General features: G+C 46.1%; 1 long non-coding RNA gene across 1 annotated transcript in view; it reads right to left on the reverse strand.

The window, feature by feature from the left end:
* Positions 1-19,858, reverse strand: part of LOC144761221 (uncharacterized) — a 415,720-nt gene that overhangs the window by 19,306 nt on the left and 376,556 nt on the right. The window lies entirely within an intron of this gene.

The raw sequence follows: 19,858 nt of genomic DNA on the forward strand, positions 1-19,858 counted from the left end.
AGGTTTGTTTGAGGTGAGGCCTACTCAGGGTTGCAGATGAAATTTAGGCTTGTTGAAGAGTACAGAGGAGATAATACATGTGCAGGCCTACCAACGAAGTGAGTCATGTCCACTGCACTCTTGAACAAAGGCCAGACCTCCTCTGTCTCCCTGGACAGGCCTAAACCTCATCTGCACAATGTGATTCATAATGTTAGGAAACACAGGTGATATAATTGAAAAACGTGCAAATATTTTTGCTCATTTCACAATCACATCACCTGTATTTCCTCAGCTTAGGTATCTCATTGTCCAGATGTAGTCTAGCATATCCAAGAGTACGCAGAAGATGAGGACTGTATGCAACAGAGCAATGTACATTACTCACCTCCCTTGACACTTACAGAAGCCTCAGTTTCTCCATGCCTCCTACACAGTTCTAAATGTATATCATTATCATCATAGTGACTATGAAACTCTAGCATTACATATTGTGAAACCTAAATGTCTTAAAGTAACGATTTTTTAACCGACAAACAAGCAAATTATTCTCCCAGATTGATGGTGAGAAGTGATATATTTATTTAAAGAAGCAGACACCTTTTTGTCATTGTCATAAATGTAAAAAGCATTCCTTTTCTTTATGAACCATTTTCATGTCATAATTTGAAAACACAGCACAACTCCTATGTACAAGTACACCCTGTCAGTACTTAAATTTGCCAAGCACACATGCGGGCGTATTTACAAGAGCCTTGCACCACGGAGAAATGACTTAAATTTACCAAGCACTCATGAGGGCTTATTTACAAGGACCTTGCACCATCTTTAAAGTCACTTTTAACATGGGGAAAATGACGTGAATGTAGCTCATAAGCTTTGTAAATTTGCCCCCATGTTGACTATGAAACTCTTGCAGAACATATTGTGAAACCTAAATGACTTCAAGAAACGAGTTTTTAAACCGACAAACAAGCAAATTATTTTCCCATATTCATGGTGGGAAGTGAAATATTCATTTAAAGAAGCAGACACCTTTTTGTCCTTCTCATAAATGTAAAAAGCATTTCTTTTTTAAAAAAAACGATTTTCTGATCATAATTTGAAAACACACCACAGCTCCTATGTACAAGCACACCCTGTCAGTACTTAAATTTGCCAAGCACACATGGGGGCGTATTTACAAGGAACTTGCACCACAGGGAAATGACTTAAATTTGCAAAGCACTCATGAGGGCGTATTTACAAGGACCTTACATCACCTTTAAAGTCACTTTTAACATGGGGAAAATAACGTGAACGTGGGTCAAAGGCCTTGTAAATATGGCCCATGCTGAGTATGAAACTCTATCAGTACATATCAAGTAACCTAAATGATTTCAAGAAACGTTCTTAAACACATCAAGTAACCAAATTATTCACCCAGATTCATGGTTAAGTGACTTAAAATGCCCTAACAGACATGGGGGGTATTCACTAGGCCCTTGCACTACTTCTGCGTCACTATTAACATGGGGAAAATGACGTGAAAGTGACTCAAAGGCCTTGTAAATATGCCCCAAGCAGGCTATGAAACTCTAGCAGTACATATCAAGAAACCTAAATGATTTCAAGAAACGTTCTTAAACACATCAAGTAAGCAAATTATTCACCCAGATTCATGGTGAAGTGACTTAAAATGCCCTAACACACATGAGGGCATATTTTACAAGGCCCTTGCACCACTTTTGCGTCACTTTTAACATAGGGAAAATAACATGAAAATGGCTCAAACATGAGAGTGTATTTACAAGGCCCTTTCATCACTTTAGCGTCACCATTAAGATGGGGAAAATAACGTGAAAGTGGCTCAAAGTCCTTCTAAATATGCCCCATGCTGGCTATGAAACTCTAGCAGCACATATCAAGAAACCTAATTGACTTCAAGAAACGTTTTTAAACACATTAAGTAAGCAAATTATTCACCCAGATTCATGGGGAAGTGACTTAAAATGTCCTAACACACATCAAAGCGTATTTTTAAGGCCCTTGCACCACTTTTGCGTCACTTTTAACATGGCTATGAAACTCAAAGAAACAAAATCTATTTGTAAAACACTTGACACAAAGCAACATTTTAAATACACAACTTTCTTCATAATTTTCTCCCTAAAGCATACTATTCTCTATCTAAATTAAATGAATCTTTTCTCACCTTAGCAAATACTTTTTGAGTTTCAAAACAGTCTCAGACACACACCAATTTTTCTTTAGCAGAGCAAAGGGTATGCACTCCAGAGGCTGCAACCAACAAAGGCACAGAAATGCTGTAATTCATCACACATATCTCTCATGTCACCCAATCAAAACTCTTCCCTCACTTTTTTCAAATCAACACCCTTCCCCATCTGCCCTTTCTGCCTTTTTTCCATAGCAACCACCTCCTGAAAGACCTCTCATGCTTACAAGTTCACACAACAATGTTTCAATTGAACTCTAAACTCTCAGTACACCTGCATATCCAGTGCAATCTTTCATAAAATGATTTTTTCTTGACCACTCAAATTACATCTTTCAAAGAACTCATCCATGCACCCTAACTTTCTGTTTTCAGCAATCAAAATCCACCAATCACTGCTACTGAATCATTAGCACTGAAACTCCACAGTTTTTTTTCATTACAAACTCCTACTGTTTCAACTGCCATTTCATTCCCACACTTCATCTGACTGCAGCAGAACCTCCTCTCACCATGTTTTCTGTCTGGATTGTTGGACATAGTTACATCCACTGGGCTCAAAGGTATGCTGATAACAGAAATTTACACAACCTCAATTTACAAAATGTGGAAATCAACTGGATTGGCCACAGAGGATTAAGATGTCACCAATTTATACCATTGGTGAAAACCTTTTTGCATTTGCCAAACCCTGACCTGTTAATTGTGCACTGTGGAGGAAATGACTTGGGCACTTTGACTGGGGTAGGTCTGGAAATGCTTTTAAAGGACACCTTTGAGCAATTGATGGCACTTTTTCCTCAAACTGCCTTGGTATATTCAAATATATGCCAAAGACAGAAATGGAGGTGGTCCAACCAATTTTGTCCACAAATTGAGAAATCGAGGAAGCATGTAAATAAGTCTGTTTCAGCTTACATGAGAGACCATGGAATGGGCTCCATCTACAACAATAACTTGTGTTACTACATGCAAGATATCTACAGAGGAGATGGAGTTCACTTCTCAGATGAGGGGAACAGAATTTTCATCCTGAATTTAAGACTATGTATTGGTACCTACTTATAAGTACCTAGAACTTACACAGAACCCAAAAGCTCTTTTCAGAGCTACCTTAACTATTATTACTCTTTAAAAATTTCAAATGTACCTTTTTTCACTAATTTTCACTTTTGTTCGCTTCCCGGTTCGCTACCCGGTTCGCGTAGCGGCAGCTAACCTTGCGAAAAATTCAATTTTTTTTTCTTTTTCGACATATATGAGCCTCCTCAGCCACCCTTAGAAAACCTAGGGGGTCAGGATACGTCTCCCGTGCCCCCTTATACCCATTTCCCACATTGTTTTTCCTCCATCTTGTGATTAAATTCGACCGAAACACAAGATGGCGGACTCCCGTTACGCTACCGGTTAGCTACCCGGTTCGCGTACCGGGTAGCGCCTCTACCGCGGAAAAACGGAAAACTCCCGTTACGCTACCGGTTAGCTACCCGGTTCGCGTACCGGGTAGCGCCTCTACCACGAAAAAACGGATTTTTTTTTTTTTTTTTAGTTTTTTGCCCCGCGGGACCCTTTAATAGCCCCCTCATCAATCCTAGGGGGTCAGGAAGGGTCTACCTTGCCCCCTTTCATTAATTTCCCACTTCGTTTTTCTTCACCTCTTGTCTCTCGATCCTACCGAGAGACAAGATGGCGGCCGCTCCGGACTGTTTAGAATGTTGACAGACACCGGAGAGCCAATCAGCTTCGCTTCGCGAAGTTCCGTTACACGTCAGGTGCGCGAACCGGGGCGCTAACCGGAGCGCTGTTACAGATATATATATTTTTTTGAACATTAATTTATCAAAATCCACTGGAGCACATATATTGAGACCTAGCAAAGGCACATCGGGCAAACAATATCTACAATTTTGCCAAGTTTCGTGGAAATCCATTCAGCCGTTCGAGCTAAAAGTGAGTCCAACCGCCCTATGGAAAATTGCATGGGAAAAACACGTTTTGGGACCCCCCTTTTTTCTCAGCCCCCCCTTGATGGAACCCCCCCAAATTTTCAGTGGCTGCTCGGAAACAAAATGTTCCATTTTCCTGAAAATTTCTGCCAATTCCGTCCTCAAACGCCAAAGTTATTCGACATAGAATTTTCAAAAATCCCATAGGAAAAAAATCCTAACTATATATACCTACTGGCGACCGCCAGTAGGTAATATATATATATATATATCCAAGCTCCTTTCCACCGATAACACGAGTCACTTGAAAGCGGGTGCTGTTTCGCGGCGGTGTCCCGCGTAACAAATAGTAGCTCCAATTCCTCTGCAATACCCAGCCGGGTCAGGAAGAAATACAGCACTCACGGGGTTTTTAGCTTTTAGCAAAGGTTTATTCAAAGACAAAACGCGTTTCAGGAAAAAATCCCTTCGTCAGTGTTTACACTGACGAAGGGATTTTTTCCTGAAACGCATTTGTTTTTTTGAATAAACCTTTGCTGAAAGCTAAAAAACCCAGTGAGTGCTGTATTTCTTCCTGACCCGGCTGGGTATTGCAGAGGAATTGGAGCTACTATATATATATATATATATATATATATATATATATATATATATATACATACTTATATGTTTATCAAGGGCTCATGTAGCCCGAAACGCGTAATGGCTGTGTTCCTGTGCCAATAAATCATTCTATGGCCAGATCCTGTGGTCCGTCTCCTGTTACTAGCTTCGCCAGTCTAATGGATTTGGAGGTGGCTTAAGGAGTGTTTCTGTGCATGTATATATATATATATATATATATAGATATAGATATATATATCTATATATATATATATATATATATATATATATATAGATATATATATATATATATATCTATACTAATGTAATAAAGAGACAGCCCAAACCTTTGAGGCGGGTGATCTCAGGAACCACAGCACCAATCACAACACCCAATACAGCGTTGGAAAGGGCAGTTGCAGCAGAAGGACATAGGCTATGCAGATGCCCACCATATACATTTAAAAGGTAAAAGAACCGTGCCAGCAAAGTAGCCCCTTGAGGGCTTGTCTGCGTTGTGCTGTGGGCGTGTGCTGGGGGCGTGACAAACGCTGGGGGCGTGTGGTACGTTCCACCCTTCATGCCATGTCTCATATCGTGTGCTAATCCCACCCTGCTGACTTTAAATACCCCTGCACCCCATAATCATAACCCACCCTTGCTCCTTAAAATACCCCAACACCCTTAAACACTAACCCATCGTAACCCTATAAATATACCCTGTACCACAAAACCCAAACCTATCCCTAAACCCTAAAAATACCCCTGTACCCCAAAACCCAAACCTAGCCCTGAACCCTATAAATACCCCTGTACCTCAATACCCAAAACTACCCCTGAACCCTAAAAATACCCCTGTACCCCAAAACCCTAACCTAGCCCTGAACCCTAAAAATACCACTGTACCCCAAAACCACCCCTGAACCCTAAAATACCCCTGTACCCCAAAACCCAAACCTAGCCCTGAACCCTTAAAATACCCCTGTACGCCAAAACCCAAACCTACCCCTGAACCCTAAAAATACCCCTGTACCCCAAAACCCAAACCTAGCCCTGAACCCTAAAAATAACCCTGTACCCCAAAACCCAAACTTATCCCTGAACCCTAAAATACCCCTGTACCCCAAAACCCAAACCTAGCCCTGAACCCTAAAAATACCCCTGTACCTCAAAACCCAAACCTAGCCATGAACCCTTAAAATAACCCTGTACCCCAAAACCCAAACCTACCCCTGAACCCTAAAAATACCCCTATACCCCAAAACCCAAACCTAGCTCTAAACCCTAAAAATACCCCTGTACCCCAAAACCCATACCTATTCCTAAACCCTAAAACTACCCCTGTACCCATAACCCCAAACTATATCTGAACCCTTAAAATACCCAAACACCCCAAAACATATACCTCAGTACCCCAAAACATATACCCCTATACCCATACTTACCTTATCCAAACATTAAAAAAAACATGCTTTTACCATTCATGCATTTACAACGAATTTCGTTGTAAATGTATGCGTCGTAAAAGCATATAAAATGTAATGCCATGTGTTATAATGACATTGCGTAGTCATTGTACTTTCATAATGAAAGTATGAGGAGTGATGGTATGCGGAAAGAAAGTTGCGGAATAATGGGTGTTTACCCTCCCCCGGTAAGTACATTGGTGGCACGGCGGCCCACATTTCCAGCAACATACTCATATTTTTTCGCCACCCATTTGAAAAATGCACAGGTCTCTCTCATTGATGGCCAGCACTGACATACACTTTTAGACACACCTCCCGCTACAAGTTCTAGAATTGTGAACTTTAGAGCTGGGGAGCTACGTTCTAATCTCGGCATCAGCTCAACATCCTGTGATTCCAGGCAAACCGCTTTGTCTCCCCGTGCCTACCACAAATGAATGTGTTCTTCTGTAATGTAAATTGTGCTCATGCCATGTTGTCGAGTTTGTGCTATATAATATTGCAAGGAAAAATAAAGTAGGGAAACTCGAGTTCACACACTACTGAACGCGCACTCTTAAGTGCATCAGCAGTGCACTGTGAATCAGAGCGTTTCACAGGCCTGTCACAGATAAGAAATGCTATCAAAACGAAATCCTACAAAACAATATACTACTGGCCGGCAGCAATTCATACCCGGACAACGTCGGGACGGGCTGCTAGTATATATATATTCCACAAGAAAGAAAATATCGCGGCACTGAATTGTCTACGGCTGAGTGCCCTTGGCCCCCACTGTGTATTTACCACCCCCTGGAATGTGTGTCTTATGTCTATCTCTATTGATATGGCCAACAGTAGCGCATCAGTTAGTATAGAGTTGTGCTGAGCAATACTATTTTAAGACAATTCAACAGACACTTAGTCATAAGTTACCCACACGATCAATGTAATAGCTACAGCAACATTGATCGAAACACTCATGGCTTCCATGAATGGATCAAGCGCTGTTTGTCTAACCTTAGAGTAGCGCTTAGTGTGTAGTAACATATAGTTTACCCCGTTGCCTAATACCACGACCAACGGAATGTAGAAGCGTGTAATATTCCCGCTCTATAAAGTTTAGTGAAACATACACTACATGGCCCAGCATGCACCACAATTAACATCAGTGTGTAATGCTATAAATAGTGAAACCGAAGAGGGACTAGTGATAAACACTGCCGTGAACAGGAACTACGGTTCGAAACGCGTAGGAGTTTTCACGATATGACAATAAACGAACTGTGAAACTACCAAGAAGTGTGCCGCCATATTTTCTTTCGCGTGGAATGTTAACGAGACACTGCCCTGGTCTCGACGCGGGCACCTACTGATCAGCGCTCCCGCTGCTACAGGACAAATTGGGTTACAATATATATATATATATATATATATATATATATATATTCACTGAAAAAACCATAAGTTTGACACCAGTTATAGTTAGCTGGAAATTTTACTCGCATAAAACCAATGAAATTCCCACGTTATAGTTAGTTGGACTCACTATAACTTGCGCGTGCAATGCACTGCTGATGACGTCACATATTACATCACTCATGACATGGTCAGTGACATCAGTCATAACATCACTGATGACACTATCCAGTGAATGTCTCTTTTTAAAAAATAAATATGTGTTATATATGTATATGTAAAAGTTGATGGAAGAATAAATGTTTAAATAAGTGATTACTTGGATGTTTAAAAAAAAAATTTGATTGGTTAACTGGTTTATTAAGTGTATCTTAGTGAATACATATATTAGAGAGTAATGTTTAAATATTTAAATATATGTATTAGTGTTTCACTTTGTGTATAAGTGGTTGCATGGGTTGGTGAGTAGCTACATGTGTATGTATATGGGTTATTAGATGTTTTTGTTAGTATCAGTATGAGTGTTTGTATGGTTTGGTGGGGGTATTACTTAACACATAGATGCATGAATGACTGACTCTCTCTTTGTATGTGTTTTGAAGACAGCATATGTGCAGGACTGTATGGGTGGAAGAGTGTGTATATGTGTGTGTTAGTGAGTGAATGACTGTCTCACTAGTGTCTTTATCAGTAACTACATATGTTTTAATCTAATATATGTGAATATTGATGTATATAAGTGAGTATATGTGAGAGAAAGAGATTGTAAGAGTTCCTGTTTAGATAAGTATGTGTTTCTATAAGTGATTGTTTAAGAGAGTAAGTATGTGTAAGTTTCCATAGAAGTAAGGTGGTTGTGTGTGTATAGCTGTATATGCAAATAAATGGATGTTCAATAGTTTATTTGCATGTGTGAATATGTGTGAGAGTATCTTTTGGATGACTGTCGGTGTGTAACAGGATGTATAGGTGTATCACTACATATCGTGAGGGAGTATATGTACGAGTGACTATATAGAACTGTTGATCAATGAGTGGATGTGTATATAGATGGTGGAATTATTGAATTGGTTGTTGTAACTGGTATGGGTATCTCCATTTTTTTGAAAATTTTAGTTTCTATTTTTGAATATGTGTTTCAAGGGTTACATTACAGTGAAAAGAGGTCTGTCACTCTGTCACAAGGATGGTGTCATCAGTGATGTCATGACTGATGTCACTGACCATGTCATGAGTGATGTAATATGTGACATCATCAGCAGTGCATTGCACGCGCAAGTTATAGTGAGTCCAACTAACTATAACGTGGGAATTTCATTGGTTTTATGCGAGTAAAAGTTCCAGCTAACTATAACTGGCGTCAAACCTATGGTTTTTTCAGTTAATTTCATAGGTTTTGTAAATGCTATTTCCTAACTATAACGTGTGTAAAACTTATGTTTTTTTCAGTGAATTTCATAGGTTTTTTAAATGCTACTTCCTAACTATAACGTGTTTAAAACCTATGGTTTTTTCAGTGAATATATATATATAAAATTTCTATGACAAAATGAAACCCCTCATTTTGTTCCCTTTCAAATTAAATGTATTAAGTGTTACCACTTTATTCCAATCAAGATGACTTCAGGTGTGCCATACTTTTGTCATAAGTAAGACTGTTAGCGTTCTAGTTGTTCTTTAGAACACTCTGGGGCATTCTGTCATTGGGCTATAGTTGGGCTACATCTGGCTGATATTTGGGCTGCATTTGGGCTCTTTTGTCTCTGGTGGCCATCTTGGGAGACTGCATATCAGAATTGTTTTAATGAAATATAAGAGGATTTGAGAAGTCACTCAAAATGTGCCCTAATTTTTCTTTCTTCAGCACTAATCATAATTTCTATGGCAAAATTAACCCCCTCATTTTGTTCCTTTGCAAATTAAATGTTTTAAGTGTTAACACTTTATTCCAATCAAGATGACTTCAGGTGTGCCATACTTTTGTCATAAGTAAGACTGTTAGCGCTCTAGTTGTTCTTTAGAACACTCTGGGACATTCTGTCATTGGGCTATAGTTGGGCTACATCTGGCTGATATTTGAGCTACATTTGTTTTTTTTGTCTCTGGTGGCCATCTTTGGGCTACATTGGGCTACATTGGGCTACATTTGGGCTCTAACTTATATATAGCCCAATGTAGCCCAATATATATTTTTTCAAAGTTAATTTTCTCAACAACTACTGAACAGATTTACACCATTCAAAGAAAAGCGTAATCTGCGAGCCGGACTCTACCTTTCTACCAAATTTCTTATAAATCCATTCAGCCGTTCGAGCTGTAGCCGTGTCTAAACGTCCTATGGAAAATAACATGGGGAAAACACGTTTTGGGACCCCCCTTTTATCTCAGCCCCCACTTGACGAATCCCCCCCCCAACTTTCAGGGAAGGAGCGGAGCAGGCCATCTTCTTTGAGAAATTCGCAAAGATTCGTCCACCGGCGCCAAAGTTATTCTTAATAGAATGTTGCGGATTTCCTATGGAAACTAGGTCCTAACTACTGTCATTGGGCTATAGTTGGGCTACATCTGGCTGATATTTGGGCTACATTTGGGCTCTTTTGTCTCTGATGGCCATCTTAGGAGACTGCATATCAGAATTTTTTTAATGAAATATAAGAGGATTTGAGAAGTCACTCAAAATGTGCCCTAATTTTTCTTTCTTCAGCACTAATCATAATTTCTATGGCAAAATTAACCCCCTCATTTTGTTCCTTTGCAAATTAAATGTTTTAAGTGTCAACACTTTATTCCAATCAAGATGACTTCAGGTGTGCCATACTTTTGTCATAAGTAAGACTGTCAGCGCTCTAGTTGTTCTTTAGAACACTCTGGGACATTCTGTCATTGGGCTATAGTTGGGCTACATCTGGCTGATATTTGGGCTACATTTGTTTTTTTTTTTGTCTCTGGTGGCCATCTTTGGGCTACATTGGGCTACATTGGGCTACATTTGGGCTCTAACATATATATATAGCCCAATGTAGCCCAATATACATTTTTTCAAAGTTAATTTTCTCAGCAACTATTGAACAGATTTACACCATTCAAAGAAAAGCGTAATCTGCGAGCTGGACTCTACCTTTCTACCAAATTTCTTATAAATCCATTCAGCCGTTCGAGCTGTAGCTGTGTCTAAACGTCCTATGGAAAATAACATGGGGAAAACACGTTTTGGGACCCCCCTTTTATCTCAGCCCCCACTTGACGAATCCCCCCCAAACTTTCAGGGAAGGAGCGGAGCGGAGCAGGCCATCTTCTTTGAGAAATTCGCAAAGATTCGTCCACCAGCGCCAAAGTTATTCTCAATAGAATGTTGCGGATTTCCTATGGAAACTAGGTCCTAACTATAACTACCTACTGGCGACCGCCAGTAGGTAATATATATATATATATATATATATATATATATATATATATATATATATATATATATATATATATATATATATATATATATAATAGAATAGATAATGATTCAGAATAGCTTCATACACTCTAACATCTATGACAGCTTGGTTCCATCTGCCCTTTGCCTCTTGACTGTCTTAGCATAAACAGCATATTGCTTAGTTATGCTTTTCCCAGTCCAGAGTGATCAGGCCAAAATCCCTAAATCTTTCAATGTTTGTTTGGGCGTCTTCTGATTTAGCGCACACCTTTCTCCAAGTGGACACATCTGTCCTTTGGGCGTCAGAGCACACATTTCCAAGTAGACACACCTGTCCTTTGGGCCTCACCACACACCTTTCTCCAAGTAGACAAATCTGTCTATTGGGCGTCCTCTGATTTAGCGCTCACCTTTCTCCAAGTAGACACATCGGTCCTTTGGGCATCAGCGCACACCTTTCTCCAAGTGGACAAATCTGTCTGTTGGGCGTCCTCTGAGTTACAACACACCTTTCTCCAGGTAGACACGTCTGTCTATTGGTAGTCCTCTGACTCAGCACACACCTTTCTCCAGGTAGACGCGTCTGTCTATTGGGCATCCTCTGACTTAGCGCACACCTTTCTCCAGGTAGACGCGTCTGTCTATTGGGCATCCTCTGATTTAGCGCACACCTTTCTCCAGGTAGACACGTCTGTCTATTGGGCATCCTCTGATTTAGCGCACACCTTTCTCCAGGTAGACACCTCTGTCTATTGAGCGTCCTCTGATTTAGCGCACACCTTTCTCCAGGTAGACACGTCTGTCTATTGGGCATCCTCTGATTTAGCGCACACCTTTCTCCAGGTAGACATGTCTGTCTAATGGGTGTCCTCTGATTTAGCGCACACCTTTCTCCAGGTAGATTTGTCTGTCTATTGGGCATCTTCTGATTTAGCGCACATGTTTCTCCAGGTAGACACGTCTGCTATTGGGCGTCCTCTGATTCAGCGCACACCTTTCTCCAGGTAGACGAGTCTGTCTATTGAGCGTCCTCTGATTTAGCGCACACCTTTCTCCAGGTAGACGCGTCTGTCTATTGGGCATCCTCTGATTTAGCGCCCACCTTTCTCCCAGTAGGTGCATCTGTCTTGTCCCTTTTGCTGTTCCTAAATCAGGGAAAGGTTGCTACCCATCCAGCTCTGGGTGTAGTCTCCATTTGCCCACAAGCACCCGAGTCCTACCAATTTGCGTGTATCACAAGCACTGTCCCCCTCCTCCATTATTCCCAATGTCGTGTCTGTAGGTGGAAGGTCTACGGGGCTTCTCCGTACCTGTGCTAGGGTGAGTTGCACTTCTTGCCAGTACCTTTTAATGTGTGGGCATAACCGTATCACATGGAAGAAGTTGCAGCTGTCCTCTCTTCAGCAGATGTCTTGGAGGGTAATGATATCTGTGCCAGAATTTGATTCGTATTAAGCAGAGGCGCGTTGATGTTGGAAATTCGCCCTTTCGGCTTCTACCCACTGCACAGCCTTTAATGTTCCTGTATTTTCCCTTTGGCTCCTGAGAGCCCCAGATCAGTTGAGGGCAGTGATTATAAGGGAAGGATCAGAACCAATTTTCTCTGCTTGCAATTACCTCCAAGGAGATATGGGAGGCTCTTAAGTTCCGACACTGGGCCCAGCTCACACCTAGGTGGACCTCCCTCTTTGCTTACATCAGTCCCTCTAGCTCCAGATGTTCTTGCCCTCTGGATCCTCAGTTCTGAGCACAGACCTGTGAGCCTAACAACAACACATTGATGGAAGCAGGTCTCTTCGAAACCTCAAGGCTGTTCTCCATGCAGCATCCCTACTGAATTTCAGCACAATTGTCCTACCGTAGAAGAACCTGTCTAGGCCACTCTGATGGACTCCGCATCCACGTTTCACGTGAGACCTATAAGGCTCCCCTGGTTCGATAACCCAACTCCCTCAGCTTTTTGTGCCGGATGGTGTGTATTACTAGAAGCAACCCAAACCAACAGGCCTTCTCTGTGTATGAACCAAGGCTCTGGAACAGCATCCCTCTGTACGCCAGGATATCCCGTCCCTAGGAAAGGTCTTCTAACCACCTCTTCAGAATATTCCTCAAGTCCTAGACTGCATCCCTTCCCCTCTCCAGCTCACCCCAGTGCGATGCTTCTGATGTCGTCTGTGCTTGTTTGCACTTCTAGCCTCTGGTTACATTACAAACTGACCTACATTCTCTCGTGAGGGCTAGGTAGCACTCTGCTGCCCTTCAATCTAAGCTTGTGCTTTGTAAGTACACATAATAAAATAAATACAAAGAAGTGACATGACTCCATTGACCTGGCTGCTCTTTGCTTTCCTTCTGTAGTCCATCCTTTCCATTCTTCACTCCTCTCCTCCACTCCCTTCCACCAGGCTGCATCGTAGCCCAGGGCCAAGCCCTTTCAGCATATAATAGCACAAGAATGCCCTTTTTAAGGCAGGAATGGCAATGACACATAAAAAATAGCAGTGACAAATGTCACTCTTTCCAAGTAGCCCAGGAGCCCAGCAGATGGAACCCACTGGATCTCTCCCCCTTGTGACTGCCTGCTCTCAGAGGTTTGACCCCTCTCTTCCCCCTGCCCATGGATCTTACAACCAGCTGTCTGTGCTGGAGATCCAGGATCAACAGAGCAGTGTGAACATTCAGCTGGAAGGCTGCTACCCTGCAGTGTGCAAAGGATGCAGTGTGGACACTGTCAGAAGCAATAGAGTTTGAGGAGTGCAGTGCTTGCCTGGTGTTCTTTTGACATCATGGCAATCCGTGGTCAGGAAATGTTTGCAGTTCTTCCAACAAGCAGCACTTGCCAGAGTGACATTCATACAGTTGGCTTTGAGTGGGCCACAGTAATGACATCCCTTGCATGGTTTCTTTCTCCTGGTGGAGGTTCAATAGATCTGCCTTGGTTGCAAGGCTGGACTGGCCATAGCGCATTTGCTTAGCTGCAAAATCGGCCCTGTACCAAAATTACCCCCGGCAAAAAGCTCGGCTACACCTCACCTCACCTCACCCCCCCCCCCCCCCCCCAATGGGAGGGGGGGCGGCCGAGCACTTTACCAGGGCCGGTTGTGGTTCCCAGTCCGGCCCTGCTTGGTTGGGTTGTCTTGAGGGGAGTGGTGACCTGGGGGTTCGGACGTGTTCCAAGCCCCCGTGCAGGTGACTGTGAGGCCCAGCAGAGAGGCCTTGAAGGTGGCCCACCTTGGCTCACTGTGGCCCCTCTTCTCACATGGAGGCCTGGGCCGGGTTGTGGTTCCTCAGCAGTGGTGCAGTTCCTGAGGAAAACACCCTTTACACCGCAGGCAAAACAGTGACCTGCCTTTACAACGCAGTCACTACCCCAACTGTGGAGATACCACACGTTCCTTTACCCGTGAGTCTTTACAACAACTTGCTTTAGAGGGTGCGTTGTTGGACTGGTGTTGGATTTTCAGTCCAACACCTTCCCTACTGTTGCGTAGACTGGATTTGGAATAATAATTTATACTATTCCAAAGTCCAGTGCCCCCCCTAAGCCAAGTCGTTGTAACGGCTTGCGTTGTAAAGTAACATGTGGTAACGTCGCAATCAGGGTAGCGGCTGCGCTGTAATGGCATGCAGGGTAATGGCATGCAGGGTTCCGACATACAACATGCTGGTCTGTGCCCGCAGCCAGGACACACTGCACCTTCAGTAATACACCAAGACAGCACAATCAGACCCTCTGTGAGCATTAAGGAGAGACCCTGGCCCAGCCCTGCTGCCCTTGTCCCAGCATCACAGGGACCTCGAACAGACTAGAACCAGAAAAGGAGTCCTAGGAGCAGTTCTAGTAGACTGAGGGACCGCAAGAGAGGCTCCAGTTCATCTAAACCAGTTGGGGGAGGGGGTTGGGGGGGGGGCGCCCTAAATTTAAGCGTGCATGAAGCATTACAAAAATATTGAAAGGTTGGTTTCAGTTTGTACAGAACCAGTGTCCCAGCCAGTTAGTAACAGCTGTAAACACGCACTGTCTGCTTTGAGCATTCAGCTGCCCTCTTCGGGCAGAGCAGCACTGCCCCTGGCACTGCCCCGTTGCAACAACATGCAAGCTTCAGTGACCCACGCTCCAGAAGCCACGCATCCAGCTCCTAGAAGAACATGCCTTGGATGTTCCGTAGCTGGGAATGGGGCAGTTGTTTGGGTGATCTAATGCTTCTAGGCGCTTCGCATTCTGGACGCATGCACGGTCACCAGTCTCTTGTATGTCATCGCTCTCCGGTCCCTGGGGCCTTCTAGGCGCTTCGTATTCTGGACGCACGCGCGGTCACCAGTCTCTTGAATGACATCGCTCTCTGGGGCCTTCTAGGCGCTTCGTGTTCTGGACGCATGCACGATCACCAGTCTCTTGTATGTCATCGCTCTCCGGTCCCTGGGGCCTTCTAGGCGCTTCGTATTCTGGACGCACGCGCGGTCACCAGTCTCTTGAATGACATCGCTCTCTGGGGCCTTCTAGGCGCTTCGTGTTCTGGACGCATGCACGGTCACCAGTCTCTTGTATGTCATCGCTCTCCGGTCCCTGGGGCCTTCTAGGCGCTTCGTGTTCTGGACGCACGCGCGGTCACCAGTCTCTTGAATGACATCGCTCTCTGGGGCCTTCTAGGCGCTTCGTGTTCTGCGCCTGCCCGAGGCCACGCAGTGGCCATTGAGAGGGCAGGCCACTAGTCTCGGAGGGCTGTCCCGCCCCCTCAACAGGATGTTCAGCTTCCCCTCCTCACTGGTTGGAGGAGGTGGCTGATGGAGTTTCACGTCCGGGGCGGCGGGGAGGGGCCTCCCAGGGTACTTAGGTCCCTGCACCCCTTTGGAGGGCCTCTTTGCCGCCCGGACGCCGTCGCGAGCAGTCAGGACACTCTTTTTCCGGGACCCTCTCAAAGGTGAGCGAGGCCGTGCCCGGCCCATTCTCCCCCCCCTTCCCCTCCGCCTGCTCCCTCACTCGGAGTTGTGAGCCTGGCGAGGCGGCCCACTACGTGTGGGCTGCTGTGGGGGGGGACGTCCTGTTCCCCGGTGGTCTTTGTTTGCGGATAGGCCTATCCGCACCCCCCCCCCTTTCCCTCTGCCTGCTCCCTCCTTTTGTTGTGAGCCTGGCGAGGCGGCCCTTGAGTCGTGGGCTGCTGTGGGGGGGGGATTCGAATGTTTCCCCGGTGGTCTCCGTGTAGCGGGCCGGCCTGTAATTTGTCGGACCCGCCGCGGCTTTCGGGACGCGCTGCTCTTCCGAGTCCGCCATTCCTCGTGTGGTGATGGGGCCAATCTGCGGGTGGAGGGGCCCGGGTGCTTGTTCCACTACGGGATGCCCCCCCACGCCCTGGTATCGGAGTGTTCCCCGCTCAGCTAGCAACCCCCGCCGCACACACCGCTGACCCTTCCGCCCCCCAGTATTCTACATCAGCGGCCATTTTGAATGGGGGAGTACGGTGTGGGCACTTTAACAGGTCCATGGCGGGCGCTCTCCTTCAGTTAACATGTGAAAGTTTTCTAATGGTGCGTGTTTTATTGCTGAACAGAGTTTGTCGTTAATGTATTTCCGAGTATAGCCCTTCTGCTAATTCATGCATTGTTCGGATTGGGAGTTCCGGTCTGGGACTGGGACCTGTAAGGGGCGCATAATCGGCTGTTGCTTGATGAGGTTTCAGGCAATGCTGGCGTACGCAAGGCATTTTCCGAGCATTGTTTTACTTTAAAATCCATGCATTGTTCGAATGGGAGTCCGGACCATGTGTGACTGGGACCCGACGAGTGCGACATAACCTGCTGTTGCATGACGAGGTTTCCGGCCATGCTTGCGTACGCTTGGAATGTTTCTCGTTGTTTACCGCAGGTTTGCTATGCTAATCGACCGCCTGGTCTGTTACGTGTAATCCAACCGGACCAGGCACGCATGGGGTTCCCGCGTCGGGCGGCTGCCTGCTCCGGCGCATTGGCCAGCGCAGCGGAGTGCGCTGGTATTCACGTGTCATTTATTGATGTGTCTTGGGGGAACAGCTCGGCCGCCATGTCAGGTACTGCCCCTCCCGGCCTGGTGTAGCGTGGTAAGTCGCCTGCCCTGCCTCACCCATTGAGGTGCGGGAGTCCATGTTCGGGTAGCTCTCCTGCGTTTCAGGTACCGCCCTCCTCGGCATTGGGTAGCTTGGTATGTCGCCTGCCCTGCCTCACGCATTGAAGGTGCGTGCGTCCATGCCCGGGCAGCACCCCATTCTGCCTCCAGTGGGAGGAATGGTGACCCCCCCGGGGGAGCACAGCAAAAGTAACGATAATCCTCTGATGTGTGTGGGGCCTTCAATGTAGAAGACGAGGGCGTCTGGTGACATTGTCGTACTTTGTTTTTTCAGATTCGGTCGTGCATCCGCTTAACGCATCCTGGGAATCCCCCCCCCCACCCCCCCTCGCTTCGATAGAGGTTCAGCACGTATCCCTTCCACCTCCCACAGTTTTGGCGCAAGGTATGTACAACAAAGGGATGGGCCCCCTTTGATTGCAAGCTAGGGAGTAGGCCTCCTACGGGGGGCACAGGAGGGGTTGGGAGTCGTCTCGCGAAAAAACTGATTGTGTTGATGGGCGGTTGCTTCCCGGCTACGGCCGGTACAATGTGTAAGGTCCAGTGTTTTATTCTCCTTTGTTTTACACAGTGAACGCAGCCATTGAAGCAGCTCCCGGGGGCACACCCCGCTCGGACCTCGTGCGTTCTCTCAGGAATAACAGGAGAGGTATGTACGTTGTAGGGTGGGCCGGTACTAAGGATGTACCTAGATATCCGCGACATCTGTTCTCTTGTTCCCATCAGGTTCCGAGGGTTCATTTCTGCCCCCCCCCCCGGTCTCTCCTTATGCCTTGGTGGGGGAATCCATTGTGGGGTAGGTGGGGGGGTCGGTCCTTGGGTGGGGCATGCGTGCTTTGGACAAGATGTTGGACATGGTGGCTCATGGTTATCTCTCTTTGCAGGATACACTCGCAAGCACCATGGAGAGTCAGGGGTCTCCATCACTGTTTACGCAGACGTCCCAGGTTGATGACTCGGGTCTAGGACCTTCCCAGGACCCTCAGATGAAAGTTTTGTTGGATTTGATAAAAGCGAATGGGTGGCGTGGGCCAGTGAACTCTTGTTGCCCAACGCCCCGAAAGCCCACGGGCCGCCCCCCGCCCCACGGATAACTGAAATAGAGGTGGCAGAGGACCTGGCCACGGGGAGGCCTAAGCGCGTTAAGAAGCCGACAGTGAAGGACTTCCCTGCAGAACCCCCCAGTAAGACTAGGGCGGTGGACCCTGTCAGGAATGTCATTGTGCACGCCCCGGCATCCCCCCCGGCGGTGATCCGGGTCTGCCCCCCGTCACCGCCTCGCCCGGTGGTGCCCATTGTGGAGTTTGCTACCCGGGAAGATTTGGGTAAGATTACAGACTCGCTGGCTTTATTCATGTCTGAAATCAGAGCTGGTTTGTGCACTCCTCCTGTGCAGTCCCCAAATCCAATGCACTTACAGATTGTGGCTCCATCAGTGGTGGCGCCATCTCTTCCCGCTGGGGAGGCAGACGTTGCTCGGGTGTGGGGTGGGCCTGCAGTTCAAGGGGGGGACACGGCCAGTCCTTTGTCTGGTGGGATTTCCCGGCATGACAGCACACCTCCAATCATTGTGTCCTCTGTGCTCCCTTCACAAGTGCTGCCGGTGGCCCCAAGTGTGTCCCAGGATGCCCTCTCGCCCACGGTGGCCCTTGCCCTGACACAGGCTGTTTCTTCGGCCGCTCCCCCCCTGGGGGCACCCGGTATTCCAGCTGCCTCCTTGCCGCTGGGTGTAGCATTACCCGCGCCGTCAGTTCTGATGACCATGGCACCGCTTTTGTCAGGAAAATGTTCCCTAGCCTGGCTGGTCCCACAGGTAGCTAAGGAGTGTATATGGCGGAGAGAGTTCATAGACATTTTTTCTCTGCTAATGCTGGGGGCGCAGGGGGCGGATGTAACAAGAATGGGTTCCAAAGATGAGGTGAAGAAGGCCCGTTTCCAGTCCTGGCCAGAAAAAACGATAAAAAACTGGCGACAGGCTTTTGCCATTCTGGCAGCGGTGATCACAGAGCGCTTCCCTGAGCAGGCGCAAGGTCTATTTCAGTACAATAGTATCATAACCAATGAAGCGGAAGCATCTGCAGGGATGGGGTGGTACTCATATGATTGTGAGTTCCGCAAGAAAATGTCTGTCTGTCCAGAACTTGAGTGGGACCAGATTGAAGTTAGATTGTGGATCGTACATATGGGTAAAGGTAAAACAGAGGGTGGTGCTGATAGTGTTGTCCAATCCAAGAAGTCTGACAATGATAAGTTCTCCCAGAAGAAAAGTAATTTCAGGCAGCCCTTTCGAGGGGGGTGTGGGGGGGGGGGTACTTTCAACAGACAATATGCCAAGAAGAATGTCTCACACACTTGCAGGTTGTTCAATGCAGGTAATTGCACCTGGGGGAAAGCATGCAGATTTTCCCATGCGTGCAACAAATGCGGTGGTTCCCACCCAGAGTCTTCCTGTGAGAAGCGGTCCTCCCCTGCCAGCGCTGCCAATAAAGATAAATGATGACTCCACCCCCACACCTGACCCCCATGTCCTCCCAGCTGCGCCCCCCCATTTCTTGTCTTTGCATCCCATTCCTTCCGCCCTAGCAGGGAGTTCTTTCACTGCCCTGCCCTGTGGAGACCCGTCCGCCCTGACCTCAAAAGGCCCGTCGCCAGTCATCATCTCCAGCCTGTTGCCCCTCTTGCGAGCTTACCCTAATGAAAAGGATAGAGAGGTCCTGT

This window comes from Lissotriton helveticus, chromosome 6 (assembly GCF_964261635.1).
Source record: "Lissotriton helveticus chromosome 6, aLisHel1.1, whole genome shotgun sequence".
NCBI classification, from domain to species: Eukaryota; Metazoa; Chordata; class Amphibia; order Caudata; family Salamandridae; genus Lissotriton; species Lissotriton helveticus.